The following is an 18,036-nucleotide window of genomic DNA, read 5'->3' as shown; positions in this document are numbered from 1 at the left end:
TGGCGTCCCAGGCACGCTGATGAGGGCTCAGAACATTGCGACCCCCTGCAGATGCATGGCAGAGATTGATATTGGCATTTAACAAGGTTAACAATTACAGGCAGGTTAGAGGCAGATGAAGGCTGAATGATCCAGCCTTCATCTGCAGGGAAAGATGAGGGCTCGATGTGAAAGCCTGCATCAAAGGCAGGGAAACTACTTATTACGTCTGCAACAAATTTCTGTCAGAAATCTGCATCTGCTGGCAGAAAAATGTGTCAAAACAGCATAGCATTTTTGGTGCGTTTTTCAGCCAAGGGATGCAGATTTGGAGCAGAAATGTCTGCAACCAAATATTCAGTGTGCACACCTTGCCTACTTTGGCATGGCATTATTTCACTTCACCCGAGGTGAGGTCACTTAATTCACCAGAGGTCAGTTCACCGGAGGTCACAGCTGGGGTACCGTGGGAACCCCAGCTGTTACCTAAGGGTAAACTCAGTGAACTCAATGCCGGATTACCAGATTAGGCAATTTGTGAACATTGATCATTTGGTTGCAGACATTTCTGCACCAAATCTACATCTGGCAAAAAAAACGCACTGAAACTTTTGTATGCGGTTTCAGTGCGTTTTTCTGCCAGGATATGTAGTTTTGGTGCAGAAATGTCTGCAACCAAATACTCAGTGTGCGCATATCACCTAATCCGATAATCCAGCATTGAGTTCTATTACTTCACCTGAGGTGAGGTCACTGAGTTCACTTCAGGTCAGTTCACCTGAGGTCACACCTGGGGTACTGTGGGAACCCCAGCTGTGACCTCAGGTGAACTCACTGACATCACCACTCTCACAGCTGCGGCTCCGTCAGTGTCTCCCTGACGCAGCAGTGATCAGTCACGTTTTCTAATGTGACCACGCACTGCGACTTCAGAATATAGCAGAGCCAGGATCATCGTGGGTTATCATGTCTGTGGGTTTCTTTTGATTTACAGCTGTCATTAGCCCCTTATATTACCCCAAATGTCACCGCTCCAGGGCAATTGGGATGAGCCAGGTTAAGCACTATAATTGACAAATTTATAATATAATTGCAATTTTTAGGCTGGGGGGTCAATAACTATGGGCCTCCCCAGCCTGAGAATACCAGTCTCAAGCTGTCTGCTCTATCTTGGCTGGATATCACAATTGGGGGTGACTGCACGCCTGTTTTCTTAATTATTTATTTAAATTATTAAAAAAAGCAGGGTTCCTCATATTTTGATACACAGCCAAAATAACACACACAGCTGGGGGCTGCAGCCTGTAGCTGTCTGCTTTATCTGCGCTGGGTATCAGAATACGGGGGACCCTGGGCCAATTTTTCCAATTATTTATTTTTACACTCCACTTTGGGGACCCAGACAGCTAGTGTGAGGGCAATCACAGATGCTGACAATCTAACTACATCCAATCACAGACGCTGTCACAGAGGGTGGACGGGGGGGAAGCAGTGAATATGCATAAGAGCTAATGATCGGACCCAGTAGCAGTGTGACAGCTTAGCGAGCGACTCGGTAAGTATAACTTTCCTGCCGCGACCACCATTTTGCTTCCTTTTAACTTTTTTAATCTTTTTTTTTCATCCGGGTGGCCGAACAAGAACAGCAACACAGGCGTCCCTGCAAAGTCCATGTTCATGGTTGTGAACGGACATTAGGTGTCTGGTACGGACCCCGAACTTTAGAGTTCGGGTTCGCCCATCACTAGTTGTGACTTCCAGTGCGCTCCATGAAACACTGGCGCTGCCGGCAGGTCACAAGTCACCGCAGACCGACAGAGATGGAAGCAATGCTGAGAAAAGATGAAGATGCCGGTGGGCGCAGGAGACTTATTTTAAAGCACCACTTCAGCTGTGAAATAAAAAAAACAAACGCTGAAGTGCTACCTTAAAAAGGTAAGTGTATAGAAATAACTCCCTAATATACTGGGAGGGATTGATCAAAATAGCTACACAACGTTGCTGACATATATACATTGATATATTTGGCATCTGGACAGAACATAATATTCATGACGCATTGAAAAGGGGTTGTTTCATATCTAAAATGCCCTTTATAAATATATATTTTTAACCCCTAAGCACTTTTGTAGTTTCCTTTATTATAAAATACCTTACTGTTCTCTCTATACAGCTAATCTTAGATGTGCTTTTTTGTTACTTTACCTTCTAGGACATGTAATTTGAAGAAAGTCTCAAATGGGACATCACAGGAGGAGGACTCTGCAGTCACTTTCCCTCAGCTTCTATCACCTCATCTCGCTCCCCGCCGAAACAGGACGTCGTCAGGGGAAGGCACTGCAGTCATTTACCACAGCTTCTTCCATTGCCCACCTCTCATGCCACCCGGAAACAGTAGTGATGAGCGAAAGTGTGGGAGAGGTGAGCGCATCGGCAGCACGCTACTTCTGTCACCACCTACCCGCAGCTTGTTTCTCTGAGAGTAGCGAGAGTGACACCAGTACCGTCCTTGATTATAAATCGTTTCAGGGCAGTGATAGAAACAGGGTCTGTGACACCAGCGCTGCCGCCCGACGACAATTAATTTCAGGGCAGAGATAGAGGGAGGGTGAGTGACACCAGCGCCATTCGCTGATTATCCCTTTACGGGTAGTGAAAGAAGTAGAGTGAGTGACAGCAGCGCCGTCTCAGAGTTTCTATCACCGTCCTGAAATGAATAGGCATCAGAGGACGGTGCCGGTGTCACTCACCCTGCTTCTATCACCAATCCTGATTACGTTTTTTCAGAGAATCAGGCTGCGGGCACATAGCTGCTATCAGTGTTATTGATTCTGGATGTCATCAGAGGGTTACAACAAAAGGAAGTGTGAAAAGTGACCGCAGTGCCGCCCCCTCATAATGTTCTGTTTCAGGCGTAGTGAGATGTGACAGCATGGCCGTCCTCTTGCATTGTGTACCATTTTCTTCCATATTTTGGATGAGACTTTTTCAAGTCTATGAGGGTGCAAAACAAAAAATAAATAAATTGGATCCCATACGGATCTTATGTAAAACATCTGATTTTTGTGGATATATTGCTGTTGTTAACATAGGAAACTGTATTTGGTCTTGTAAATTTTATTCACTGCCAATGTATAAAAAATGGATGCCATAAAAATCAGCCATTAATTTTGGATGAAAATCAGAGAATTATTTTCATACAATTATGTGAAGTTAACCTTAGGGTATGTGTACCCGGTGTTAGGTTTTCTGAAGTGGCTTCGCCGTATTATAGTCGGCGTCTTTGCTGTCTGATTTTTCAAATAGAGAGCGGATATGCAGTATCCATTCGCATCAATTATACAGTTGACAGAACTGTGCAGATCCACAATTGAGTAGGTCTAGCCAGTGGCACGGGGCACAGCTGATAGGCAAGGGTGCCGGGTGTCACACCCTTACTGATCAGACACTGATGAGCCATCATGAGGATAGGTCATTAACGATGAAATCCCAGACAACCCCTTCAACACCTGGGGCACATTGCCTTGTTGCCCCCTTTTAACTATGCCCCTGAAACTACTATATTGGCTGAGAACACATTAAGAATTCTAATCGGTAGCTGAAATAGCTAATTACAGGGGTGTTCTCAAGTTTGGAAGTTATACATTTTCCATGGAGTAGGGGAGAACTTCTCGATCACTGAGATTCCCACCATTCTGAGTTTCTGAAAATCCCAGTTCTTGAGATCAGTGGGGGTCCCATCTCAGCGGTCGGACTTCGAGTGATCAGATAGTTATCTCCTCCTGTAGATATGGAATAACTCCTTAAAATGAGACTACCCCTTTAAGCATTCACATAGCATACAGAACATCCACTACTCACAAAACAGTTAGGGATATTTGGCTTTTGGGTAAAATTTATGGAAAACGTAAAAAGTTCACGCTACAGTGATATTTTATCAGGATAGTAGGGTATTTAAGTAGAATCATGCAATGGTGATTCCCTCATCTCAAACAATGTATTGAAACGAAAGCCAATAACAGTGGTAGGTATAACCCCAAGAAGGTCAAAGTTTCAATAAATTGCCATGTAGCTTTGAGCATCAATTACAGCTTGACAATGTCATTTAATGCTGTTCACAAGTTGAGGTATTGTTTGCTGAGGCATGGCAGGGCGGTCCTCAGGTCAAAATTATGAGCCTCTACATGGCAGCTCATCTGATCCCATAGGTTTTCTACGGGATTCAGGTCTGGAGAAAGTGCACGCCACTCTATTTGAGGTACTCCAGTCTCCAGCAGACGTTCCCTAATGATGCGGTCTTGATGAGCTGGAGCATTGCCATTCATGAAGATGAAATTAGACCTGTGCAGAAGCACAATGACTGGATTAATGATGTTATTCACGTAGTAGGGTCTTGTCGCTGTACTAGTCACAAAGTGTAGGGCAGTTCTGTTTTGACTAGACACAGCTGTCCACACTGTAACACCACCACCAAAGGCTCGTCTGGTGACAACAGTGGATGATGCATAGAGCTCTCCTTGACATCCCCAACATTGTTGGCAGCCATCATTTCTACTCGGCATGAATCAACTTTCATCAGTTCATAGAACTAAGGCCTACTGGTCCCTTGTCCATCGTAGATAACGCCTGTGCCTGATGGTCTGGTCAGGTGCCATGGCTGGTCACCTAGCATGAACACCACGCTGAAGTAAACAGTTTTGAATGGACTGACGTGACACTTGGATGCCTCTCACCTCCCTTAATTGTGCCTGGAGTTTTGTGGTACTTATCATCCGGTTCTGAAGGACATAATTCACAATGAAGCAGTCATCGGTGTGGGATGTGGCCAAAGGCTACATGCGCACGCTGCTTTTTTTCCTGCTTTTTTGCTGCTTTTTTGGCTGCAGTTTTGTCAGCTGAACTTTCTGACATCTGACTTCCCAGCAAAGTCTATGAGAAGTCAGATTTGTCATGCGCACACTGCAGTTTATTTGTCAGCGTTTTTTTTGTCAAAAGTTTGTGACAAAAAAAATGCAGCATGTTCATTCTTCCTGCGTTTTTGTCAACATTTGTCACCCATTGAAATCAATGAGGGCATCAAAAATGCAGGAAAAATGCATGCTAATCACAAGTGGTGCATTTTACCTGCCTTTTACCTGCGTTTTTGCTAGCAAAAACGCAGGTGATTTGTCAGGAAGTGAGGTCAGGCAAGTGGTCCCGTCCCGTCCTCCACGTGTTCCCCGAAGTACCGCTGTCCCCAGGGGAGATGATGTGGAGGACGGGACTATCAGCGGCGGCAGAGAGGGGGATGGACATTGGCAGCTGAAAACATTGATTTTTATCTCTCTCTGCTGCCGCCGCTGATAGTCCCGTCCTCCACGTGTTCACCGAAGTACCACTGTCCCCAGCGTGCACGCACAGGGGAGATGATGTGGAGGACGGGACTATCAGCAGCGGCGGCAGCGAGAGGGAAAAATCAATGTTTTCAGCTGCCAACGTCCATCCCCCTCTCGCTGCCGCCGCCGCTGATAGTCCCGTCCTCCACGTGTTCCCTGAAGTACCACTGTCCCCAGCATGCAGGCACAGGGGAGATGATGGACCCCTCTCACCGCCGCCGCTGAATGTCCCGGGCTCCACGCTCCTGCCGGCTACACGCTCCTGCCGGCTACACGCTCCTGCCGGCTCCACGCTCCTGCCGGCTCCACGCAGTAGCGCGATCAGCTGAGCTGTCACTGAGGTTACTCGCGGCCACCGCTGGATTCAGCGGTGGCCGCGGGTAACCTCGGTGACAGCTCAGCTGATCGCGCGGCTGCCTTCATTAGCTGCATGGAGGTGACCGGAGCGGCGGTGTCTGCTGCTTCTCCGGTCACTTCCATGCAGCAGAGCTGGATGCGACGCTGGAGCATGCTGGATTACGCCGGACATGGAGGGCTTTGTCGGGGTTAATAAATTGGTAATGAGGGAATGTGTTTGTGTTTTTTATTTCTAATAAAGGATTTTTTCTGGTGTGTGTGTTTATTTACTGTAATTTACAGATTAATCATGGAGGGTGTCTCATAGACGCCTGACATGATTAATCTAGGACTTATTGGCAGCTATGGGCTGCCAATAACTCCTTATTACCCCGATTTGCCAACGCACCAGGGCAAATCGGGAAGAGCCGGGTACAGTCCCAGAACTATCGCATCTAATGGATGCGGCCATTCTGGGCGGCTGCTGACTGATATTGTTAGGCTGGGGGGCTCCCCATAACGTGAGGCTCCCCATCCTGAGAATACCAGCCTTCAGCCGTATGGCTTTATCTGGCTGGCATTAAAATTGGGGGGGACCGCACGCCAGTTTTTTTTAATTATTTATTTATTTCTAATTTTTTTTTTTCAATTCAACAAGCTTTATGGGCTTGTTTGAACTGAAAAATACATGAAACAATTGTTGACAAAACTGCAGCCAAAAACACACCAAAAAAGCAGCAAAAATGCACCAAAAAAGCACCTACATTTTTTGTGACATTTCCAGGCTCTCTCTGACAAGGTGCAGTTTTGGCTGCAGTTTTGGCTGCAGTTTGTGAACACGAAAAAGAAGCAGCGTGCGCATGTAGCCTAAGCTCAGTGGCCACTTTCATCTGAGAACATCCTGCTTGAAGCCTCACAATGGTGAGGTACAGTTGATCAATTGTTAGGTGTCGTCTTGGTCTGATGATGTCAAAATGTGAACAGCATGATGAGGGGGACTGGTTAAATATCAATTACATTTGATCCCGAAATGTATTGGACGATTCATGGATCAAACACCTGTTGTGATTTTTGCCATTAAGCTCCTTGTTAGAGAACAGTAAGCTGGGCAAAAAGTACTGAGACATTGAACAGTTGGACATGAGATAGCGAGAGTTTAGAGGAGGTCACATTAGGGTCACCTGAAAAGGTTAGAGGGTATATTAGGAAATCTCCCCGGAAAGTCAAATCTCCCTAACTTTCTGTGAGTAGTGTATGTTTATACACATCATGCTTTCTGGGGTTGATGCACAGTGCAGACAGATGGCAATAATATTATGGGAATTATTGTATGGCTTCATGTACAGATAATGGATTACATATGTGTACTAATTAGGGGAGCTATATACACGGTTGTGGCTAAATCCCAGAGGGTAGAAGGACCTGTGGGCGTGGCCGGCTTGGTTAGTGGGCGTGACGGCTTGTATGTTGTTCGTGGTGGTTTCCTCCTATCCACTATAATCATGTAATCATATCCCCCCTGCACCCCTCCCATCTAGGGGTTTAACCCCCTTCTATTATAATTAACTCCATGACTACATGGACTTAAAAGGATACTGTATCTTCCTGTTATCGGCTATGTCGCGGAGGCCCCGCCCCTTTTGGGCACATGGGCGTGACGTCACAGCGGTCCCTCTGGCCACTGGGATTTAGGCGTTACCATATACACACACTATAGCCCGTCTCATGGTGGGTGAGTAAAGCGTTCCCCGCTGTAGGTGGCTGCTTTACTGCCCCCCAGACTGATATTACAGGATACCGCAGCTATAAGAAGCGATTCTAGGAATTGCCGCATACCTCACCGCACAGGACCGCTGCCGCACGTTATCCGGTGATCACAGCTGAGCCGTGCAGTCCTCGTGTCTTCCGGTGCAACCACCAAACACTTCCCCCAGAAACGGCGTGTCATGGCGTCCACAGGCAGGGTGCACAGTGCTGGGCGCTGGAAGTGACTGCAGACAGCATCATGGACCCTCCAGTGTCTGTACATACGTCGTAGTGATGAGCGCCATCATCTGCAGGGTGCACACATTATTCTAGTATATTTCAGCAGGGAGCACTGGTGTGGCTGTGATTGCAGTATATTGTCACACCACTGATAGTTCACAGGATATAATGACTGAAACCTGCAGGTATCACTGCTTGTTATAAAGATGACAAATTATCCTAATGGGGGTGAAATCTGTCAGTAACACCTTATTCAGACAGCTATTGTGTTTTTGCATAGTTTTTTAAGGTTCCCACCCTCTCCCACTCGTTATTGCTCCCACCCTCTCCCACTCGTTATTGCTCCCACCCTCTCCCACTCGTTATTGCTCCCACCCTCTCCCACTCGTTATTGCTTCCACCCTCTCCCACTCGTTATTGCTCCCACCCTCTCCCACTCGTTATTGCTTCCACCCTCTCCCACTCGTTATTGCTCCCACTCTGTCCCACTAGTTATTGCTCCCGCCTTCTCCCACTCGTTATTGCTCCCACTCTGTCCCACTCGTTATTGCTCCCACCTTCTCCCACTCGTTTTTGCTCCCACTCGTTATTGCTCCCACTCGTTATTGCTCCCACTCGTTATTGCTCCCACTCGTTACTGCTCCCACTCGTTATTGCTCCCTCTCTGTCCCACTCGTTATTGCTCCCTCTCTGTCCCACTCGTTATTGCTCCCTCTCTGTCCCACTCGTTATTGCTCCCTCTCTGTCCCACTCGTTATTGCTCCCTCTCTGTCCCACTCGTTATTGCTCCCTCTCTGTCCCACTCGTTATTGCTCCCTCTCTGTCCCACTCGTTATTGCTCCCTCTCTGTCCCACTCGTTATTGCTCCCTCTCTGTCCCACTCGTTATTGCTCCCACCCTCTCTGTCCCACTCGTTACTGCTCCCACCCTCTCTGTCCCACTCGTTACTGCTCCCACCCTCTCTGTCCCACTCGTTACTGCTCCCACCCTCTCTGTCCCACTCGTTACTGCTCCCACCCTCTCTGTCCCACTCGTTACTGCTCCCACCCTCTCTGTCCCACTCGTTACTGCTCCCACCCTCTCTGTCCCACTCGTTACTGCTCCCACCCTCTCTGTCCCACTCGTTACTGCTCCCACCCTCTCTGTCCCACTCGTTACTGCTCCCACCCTCTCTGTCCCACTCGTTACTGCTCCCACCCTCTCTGTCCCACTCGTTACTGCTCCCACCCTCTCTGTCCCACTCGTTACTGCTCCCACCCTCTCTGTCCCACTCGTTACTGCTCCCACCCTCTCTGTCCCACTCGTTACTGCTCCCACCCTCTCTGTCCCACTCGTTACTGCTCCCACCCTCTCTGTCCCACTCGTTACTGCTCCCACCCTCTCTGTCCCATTCGTTACTGCTCCCACCCTCTCTGTCCCACTCGTTATTGCTTCCTCTCTGTCCCACTCGTTACTGCTCCCACCCTCTCTGTCCCACTCGTTACTGCTCCCACCCTCTCTGTCCCACTCGTTACTGCTCCCACCCTCTCCCACTCATTACTCCCTCTCTGTCCCACTCGTTACTGCTCCCACCCTCTCCCACTCGTTATTGCTCCCTCTCTGTCCCACTCGTTACTGCTCCGATCCTCTCCCACTCGTTATTGCTCCCTCTGTCCCACTCGTTATTGCTCCCTCTGTCCCACTCGTTATTGCTCCCTCTGTCCCACTCGTTATTGCTCCCTCTGTCCCACTCGTTATTGCTCCCTCTGTCCCACTCGTTATTGCTCCCTCTGTCCCACTCGTTATTGCTCCCTCTGTCCCACTCGTTATTGCTCCCTCTGTCCCACTCGTTATTGCTCCCTCTGTCCCACTCGTTATTGCTCCCTCTGTCCCACTCGTTATTGCTCCCTCTGTCCCACTCGTTATTGCTCCCTCTGTCCCACTCGTTATTGCTCCCTCTGTCCCACTCGTTATTGCTCCCTCTGTCCCACTCGTTATTGCTCCTGCCTTCTCCCACTCGTTATTGCTCCTGCCTTCTCCCACTCGTTATTGCTCCTGCCTTCTCCCACTCGTTATTGCTCCTGCCTTCTCCCACTCGTTATTGCTCCTGCCTTCTCCCACTCGTTATTGCTCCTGCCTTCTCCCACTCGTTATTGCTCCTGCCTTCTCCCACTCGTTATTGCTCCTGCCTTCTCCCACTCGTTATTGCTCCTGCCTTCTCCCACTCGTTATTGCTCCTGCCTTCTCCCACTCGTTATTGCTCCTGCCTTCTCCCACTCGTTATTGCTCCTGCCTTCTCCCACTCGTTATTGCTCCTGCCTTCTCCCACTCGTTATTGCTCCTGCCTTCTCCCACTCGTTATTGCTCCCGCTCTCTCCCATTTGTTATTGCTCCCACCCTCTCCCGTTCATTGGGGCTTCCGCCCTAATGAAAACATGGAAAAATGAATGAATGAAAAAAACATTTCAGTATCATGAGTTTTTTTTCCGGTACCGAACACAGACGTGTCACACGGACATACGGATGTTACATGGATGACATGTGGATAACACACATGGAGACATGGATGGCCATATGGACCATGCAACACCACGTGCGATTTTTACCTCAATGTGGGAAGGGGGCCTAAAGGAGCGCAGTGATTACAAGTTGTTTGATATCAAGGCATTGGAGAGTGCACAGTTCAGGCCAGCACTGTTGTTCGCAACAACGTCCTCTTTCGGAGACAGGTATAGTTGAATACAATGGAAGAGCAGCATTCTTTCTAAATAAAAAAAAATGCTTTAAAAAATATATCTGAAAAAACAAACAAACCACTTTTAAAGAATGTATTAAATTTGTGGTGCTTTTTAAAAGTCAGAAAGAGTCAACAAAAAAATCCTTTAGGGTGCGTGCTCACAATGTCTTTTAGAAGCCGATGTACCAGTTATTCCTGCAAAAGACGCTACAGACGCAGTTTAGAGAACATCAAAAAGGTTGAACTTGTGCACAGCAAGTCGTTTTGACATTGCAGAGCATATCTTAAGTCTTTCTAGCATTTTTCAAGCCCATTATAGGCAGAATCCGCTGGCACAAGATGTTCTGATACGTACTCAAGGGACCTTTCTGCTGCATATTCTATTAGCTTATTTAACAACTGACAGGTACATTTCACAGGGCACAAAAACAGACCAAAAATGAGCAAATACCCTATAGTAAGTGAATAAATAAATATTAATAGAACATGTAAATTACATATTTAATTGAGATTTTGATCAAAAAAGTATAAAAGCCATCCCACTGTTATAAGGTGTACCTAATCTGGATGGTCTCTAACTCTTGTAATTCATCTTATGTGCCGGTAAACCTCAGAAGATGGGGCAGAGCAGATCCCAGATCCAGAAGCAAGGACTAGGGGAAACTATATGCAACTGGGTAAGGAATTGGCTAAAAGATAGGAAACAAAGAGTAGTCATAAATGGTACATTCTCTAAATGGGCTATAGTCAGCAGTGGGGTGCCGCAGGGATCTGTGCTAGGACCGATTCTTTTTAATCTCTTTATTAATGACCTTGTGGATGGGATTGATAATAAAGTGTCAGTCTTTGCTGATAACACCAAACTATGTAGGATATTAAAAACTGACCTTGATAGTACAATATTACAAAAAGATCTGGATAAGATGTCAGAATGGGCAGATACTTGGCAAATGAGATTTCATGTTGATAAATGTAAAGTAATGCACCTAGGACGGAGTAATCCTATAACTGCGTATACATTAAATGGAAGTAAACTCGGGACTACAGAACAGGAGAAGGACTTGGGTATTCTCATTACAAATAAGCTGAGCAGCAGCCCTCAATGTCAAGCAGCAGCTGCAAAAGCAAACAAGATTCTAGGGTGTATAAAAAGAGAGATTAGATCCCGCGATCCCAACGTATTATTACCCCTCTATAAATCACTTGTAAGGCCACATCTGGAATACGGGATCCAGTTTTGGGCTCCACATTTTAAAAAGGACATTCAGAAGTTAGTCAGTTCAAAGGCAGGCAACTAGACTATTACAAGGAATGGAAGGCCTCCCATATGATGACAGGGTGAAAAAGTTAGATATGTTTAGCTTAGAAAAAAGACGTCTCAGAGGAGATCTCATTTATATGTATAAATATATGTTTGGTCAATATAAAGGACTGGCACATGACTTATTTCTTCCGAAGACAATACTAAGGACCAGGGGGCACTCGCTGCGAGTGGAAGAAAAGCGATTCCGACAGCTAAATAGGAAAGGGTTCTTTACAGTTAGAGCAGTCAGACTGTGGAATACCCGACCACAAAAGGTAGTAATGGCAGATACTATAACAGCTTTCAAAAAAAAGGGCTGGATGATTTCCTCAGTACACACAACATTGTTGGTTATAAATGACTTAGTGACCAAATGTAGAACTGGTGGAGGAAGGTTGAACTAGATGGACCTAGGTCTATTTTTAACCTATGTAACTATGAACGTTCAGACATCTGCTCGTGGCAAGATACATAAAGACAAAATGCTGTATTTTAAAATACTAGCATTGTGAAGGAGATTTTATGGCTATGTGCCTACAATCGGGACCCACTACGTCCTGGATGCGGCGGGTTCTGACCTGCGGGGCCGCGAGTCTCCTCCACAGGAGACCGCAGCTGCTCGTGCCCACAACCCCGGCTCTGGCAGTTACGGTCTCTCTTCTGTTCACCCTGCAGAGAACACTTCCGTCTCCACAGCAAAGAATTGACATGCTGCTGCTCACAGAGCCGCACTGCAGCTCAGTTTATGCTGTGAGCCATACACACACAGTGGGCACAAGATTTCTATAAGGCTACTTTCACACATCCGGTTTGAGCAGTGCGGCCCAATCCGGCTGTGAAACCTATGCGGCAAAAACACCGCATCCTTTGCATAAGTTTTTACATGCGGCCCGTCATGTTTTTTTCCGGTTGCGGCACGCTACTGAGCATGCGCAGTGGAAAAAAACGCATGCAATGGCCGGATGCGTTTTTTCCGCATAGCGCCGCATTCGGCGTCCATAGGCATGCACTTAAAAATGCGCCGCAGCGGCCGGATGCGTTTTTTTTGCCGGACAAAAAAACGTTGCAAGCTACGTTGCCTCCGGCCGCCACTTTAATTAATTTTGCTGCATCCGGAAAAAAACGGATGCAACGCAAAGCCATCAGGCACAATCCGGTAACAATGCAAATCTATGGGGATAAAACGGATGCGGTACCGGATCCGTTTTACCCGTTTTTTTCCGGATTGTGCCTGATGGAAAAAAACCTGATGTGTGAAAGTAGCCTTAATAGCCATCCACTGTCCTTCTACTGTGCATCGCAGCGTTTTGGACGCAGCTGAAAAACACTGTGAACCCTGATCGTCAGCACTCAGCCTAAGAAACCTCATGCACAAAATAGCTACAAAATCTGCAGCATAGTCATCAGCTCTATGGATTTCAATTCTGAAGGATGACAATGTAATTTGCAGATGTTAATATAGGTTTCTCTCTTTGCACTACAAGGGTCAACTGCACCATTGTCAGGTCAGACTTTGCAGTAATTCTGCTGTGGGAAGTTAGCAGAAAATGGCATATGTGTGGTCACATCATACTGTTTATGGGGCAATGCAACCGTGAAGAAGGCGGTTGGTTGCTACTGCCGAAACGCGTAGTCCGCTACTGCGTGTATCTTGCACTTACTGTCATGAGCTCTGGAATATTTTAACCCGTGCTTAATAAAGTTGGCCACTATTTTTTACTGCCACCTGGAGTTTCCTCGTATTTGCTGGATCCGTTCATCTGTTTCAATATATATATATACATACCAGAATAGGCCCAGGCTGGGGGCCATGTATACCAGGATTGGCCCAGGCTAAGGGACATATATTTATACCAGGATAGGACCCAGGCTGAGGGACATATATATATATATACACCAGGATAGGGCTCAGGTTGTGGGACATATATACCAGAATGGGGGACATTACTACATAATAGAGGGGGAGCAACACATGTCTTTATAGGATTTAGAAATCTACAAGGGCCCATACATCTGACATCAACATGCAGGGGGATGGAAATTGGGAGGCAGATCCAAATCTTGCACCAGGGTCCACTGGGCTATACGGTAGTTATGCCACTGGTGTGGGGTGCTTTTTATACAGTGTGGAAGCTAATGGGGAGCCTTTATACAGTATAGGAGCTAATGTGGGGGGATATAATATTTATCTTTACCTTTTATCTATGCTAGTGTATACAGGGACGGTTAGGCAGGGATTAGCAACTGCTCGTGGTTCTGGGTGCATATTGGACCTGACAGATTCCCTTTAATACATAAAAGTCATTAATTTCTTGAATGGACTTAATTTGGGTTCATGGCACACGGACCCATAGACTTCCATTGACCCTTTTCATTCTTGCTGCTGGACACTGTTCATTGCACGTATCTGTGTGACTGACGCCCTATATTAGATCCTATTAGTGTGCAGTGTTATTCCGGCAACCTCCCCCTCCTGACAGATTAGGCTGGAGGTGGTTGTTGTATAGGCATTCTGCACCTGTGAAATTCCAACCTTTATCATGGGGGGCCGTATGCATCTTGCATGTGCTTTTGCCATTATCTGACCATTTTTTGGCTGGTGGCTATATTTTTGGTGAGTTTTTTTCTGTGAATTTATTTTTATTATGTCCTTTGATGAGTTTTTTTTGATGTGCATATTGGACCTGACAGATTCCCTTTAATACATAAAAGTCATTAATTTCTTGAATGCATTTAATTTGGGTTCATGTCACACGTACGGCACACGGATGGCACACGGACCCATAGACTTCCATTGACCCTTTTCATTCTTGCTGCTGGTAAAAAAATGGACATGTGTCCATGGAGTTCTCACAGACACTTGTGGTTCACACAGACACAAAGTCTATGTGAAAACATGGACATGTAAGCACCCCCATAGATTGTAATGGCTGTGCGTGTGTACGTTTCTCCGGTACATGTGAAAACAGTCACCACACGTACTAGTATCACTGACGTATGAAGTGAGCGGTTCAACTCACTTAACTGCCCTAACCATGTATCTAAATACCCTGCCAAGGCACAGTGGCTTGTTAGCATCTCCCCAGCTGACGGCGCACATTTCCATTTAGGGTAACACCCCCCTTCATTTTTACATTCTTAGATGAAAAAGGCATACAAGCTAGTATGTTAATTGTTACTCTATCCCATTTTTGTGAATGTGTATAGACACAAGATTCTGCTAGGCAGAGAACACCATTGTCTGTAGCGAAAGTATAATTTCTAGAATCTACTCACACTTCTGGAAAATAAAATGTACAGGGGGCCCATACCATGGAACATGCCCTAATACACACCCACGTGTGTATGCATCCGTGACCACAGACAGCTGCCACTGCTATGTCACAAGCATTTGTTTGGGCTTGTTTTGGTAGAAGTCACCATGTTTTGTATCATAATCTCATTAAGGTTCACACAGACTTTCTTTTTTTATGCTTAGTTGTTTAAAATATACTTTTAGATTTGGTGTTTTGGTTAAAGGGATTGTCCAGTTTCGCAGTAAAATATTTCTAAGGCTTGATCTGCTTGAAAATGACAAAATCCATTTTACTTACTTAGCGTCGCCCTTTTTGCTCCAGGCCATGTTCTTCACTGCTCCCCACCAGTCTTTGCTGACTTGCGTGCAGAGGTGACATCATGTCTACAGCAGGTGACTGCTTCAGCCGATCACTAGGCTCAGCGATCTTGTGCCATATCACTTAGTATGGCCATTGAGCCCAGTAACACAATCGCTACAGTGGTTACATGATGTGGATGTGTTGTAGCCATGTCTACAGAACTGTGAGGCTGGCAGCGCTGGAGTGACAGGGGCTTCAGTCAGTTAGTAATGCTGATGTTGCTATTTCAAGCATATCAAGCTTTTAAGATATTTTATTGTACAACCTGACAACCCACTTTAAGTCCACAGGTATCTGCAACTTACCTTAGGAAAATAAATTGGTGAAGCAGGGAAAGAGATGGGGAGTAGTTTTTTTTCCAAGTAAAGTATTTTTGTGTGTTTTTCTTTTCACTTATTGGCTTAGTAATGGGGTTGACTGATAGATACCTGTCCTTTACTAACACCAGGGCTTGATGCCTGCTGACACTACACAGCTGACATCAGCTCCAAGAACTAGTACCCTGATTGCCAATGCACCTGGGCGGTCAGGAAGAACCAAGGTGAAGCAACAGAATTTGTGCATCTAAAATGAGGTTCTACTTCCAGGGCAGCTGTGGGCGTCTATTTTTAGGCTGGGAAGGGCCCAATAACCATGAATCCACCCTGATAATAGCTGCTGTTAGCTGTCCGCTTTACCTTTGCTGGTTATCAAAAATGGAGAAACCACTCGGCGTTTTTTTTTTTTAATTATTTATTATGTTAAACCAGGCTAAACACTCTTTAGTGCCGCATGAAAGGGGTTAAAGGGTGCAAGTGTAATAACTAGGGGGTGCCTCACTTGTCAGAGAAGCACTGTTATGGATAACTATGATAAATCGGCCAATGAGTAGATTTCCTAATGTCTCAGCACTGACATATCATTGGATTGCAGCACTGGGGTCCTGAGTTCAAATCCCACCAAGGACAACATCTGCAAGGAATTAGCATATTCTCCCCGTGTTAGGTGGGTTTCCTCCGAGTTCTCTGGTTTTTCTCCCATACTCCAAAGACATACTGATAGGGAATTTGCATTGTGAGTAGGGATGAGCGGACCTGGACTGTAAAAGTCCAGATCTGCACGGTTTCAAAGGTGCCCAGGTGGCGGGCCCGGTATTCCGGCTATTTAGGGGTTATTGGGGACAGATACAAACGCATGGCTGATAAAACATGTTCATCAGGTCCGGACCTGTGTGTCAATGAATATATATGGCTAGCCATTAGAAATATTAAGTTGAAGATTCCTTTTTAGAAACTAGGTCCTATATTTATTGGAACGTATAAGGTGATTGCCGTTATTAACCCTGTGGCCTTTCATCTTGAGCTACCTCAAGCACTTAATATCCATAATGTTTTTCACAAGTCATTGGTCAAGAAATATGTTGCGCTTTGGAGTAATCACCTTTACTGCTGTCTCCAGTTATTGTTGATGGTAATTTAGAGTTTCAAGTAGCAAGACTCGTTGATTCTCGTTTTGGAAATCATTCATTGGAAGTTAATGCCAATAGGTTGGTGCATGCCTTCCATGCATCTCATCTGGATGAACCAGAGGCCCCACACAGAAGGGGTATACTATCACAAGTGTGTCACAGCTTGATGTGATCTCGGGGGGGTCTAGGATCAGAAGGTCACAGAGAATAATTAATCACAAATCCTTTTTAGTGCCCACTCAAAGTTTACCCCGAGTTTGAGCTTATTTAATTTCATCCAGTGCTAAAGGGCTCATTTCTATCCTGCTGTGAACTATTAGGAAGTTGTAATCTCAGCTGCAGTCATTCCCTTGTGCTACGAGTGTCCAGTCCTCACTCCTCCCTATGCCAGCTATAGTTCATTGTATATTGTCCACTCTGAAGGAGACTGTCTCTGGAGAAGCTTTGGTGTTTGTTTCTGTTGTATCTGAGAAGTTTCCTGCTTGAGGAGCCGTGGAGTTCAGTTTGTTGTGTCTTTCCCCACCTGTTTGCCTTACCTTCCTTGTGTTGTATTATTGCAGTGTTTCACTGGCCTTCACACTGGTCATGGTGAGTTCAGAGCCAGCGAGGGCCTAAGCATGTGAGGGGGAGAAGGATCTGTCTAGGGATGTTAGGGAGTGCAGGGATCATCCTCAGGTCAGTGTTAGAAGGTGACCCAGCTCCTCTCTCCCTAGCGCCAGGGCCTTCCGCTGTATTGGTTCCCTGGTTTTCCCTTTGTGTTGCGTCGCTCGTTGGGAGTCCATGCTCCCCTGGCATGACACTCAGCCCCATACAAAAAAAATAACCATAGTCCCAAATAACCCCTTTAAACCTGAGAACAATTTTCTAATATTTGATATTTTCCAGAGAACCACTGAAAAAAATGAGAGCTAAAATGACATTGTTTGCTATGGGAAACTGAAAAGACTTGCCATGTTTCCCAGGTCAGGTATGTTCACACCCGGCATCTTTTTTTTTACCACAAAGATGCAGCGTTTTTATCCCAAAAAACGCAACACGGAAAAAATGCATAAAAAAGCATGCGTTTTTGACGCGTTTTGACAGGTTTTTACAGCGTTTTGCCAAATGCGTTTTTTAAGTGAAATCTATTGACTGGAAGGGCTCAAAAACACTGGAAAAACGCAAAAAGAGTTGACATGCTGCATCTTCAAAAATGCAGCCAAGATGCAGCCAAAAAAAGATGCCCAGTGTGGACAACA

General features: G+C 46.0%; 1 protein-coding gene across 1 annotated transcript in view; it reads right to left on the bottom strand.

The window, feature by feature from the left end:
• LOC142296397 (zinc-regulated GTPase metalloprotein activator 1B-like) overlaps window positions 1-7,633 on the bottom strand; it is a 116,125-nt gene extending 108,492 nt beyond the window's left edge. The window contains exon 1 of the mRNA XM_075339977.1: window positions 7,527-7,633. The gene's annotated coding sequence lies outside the window, so the exon portion shown is untranslated. The remainder of the gene's footprint in view (window positions 1-7,526) is intronic.
• Between the last annotated feature and the right edge of the window lie 10,403 nt (window positions 7,634-18,036).

Source organism: Anomaloglossus baeobatrachus, chromosome 1 (assembly GCF_048569485.1).
Source record: "Anomaloglossus baeobatrachus isolate aAnoBae1 chromosome 1, aAnoBae1.hap1, whole genome shotgun sequence".
In the NCBI taxonomy this organism is placed as follows: domain Eukaryota; kingdom Metazoa; phylum Chordata; class Amphibia; order Anura; family Aromobatidae; genus Anomaloglossus; species Anomaloglossus baeobatrachus.
The sequence above is the reverse complement of the archived record's forward strand: the minus strand, read 5'-3'. Positions and strand labels throughout refer to the sequence as shown.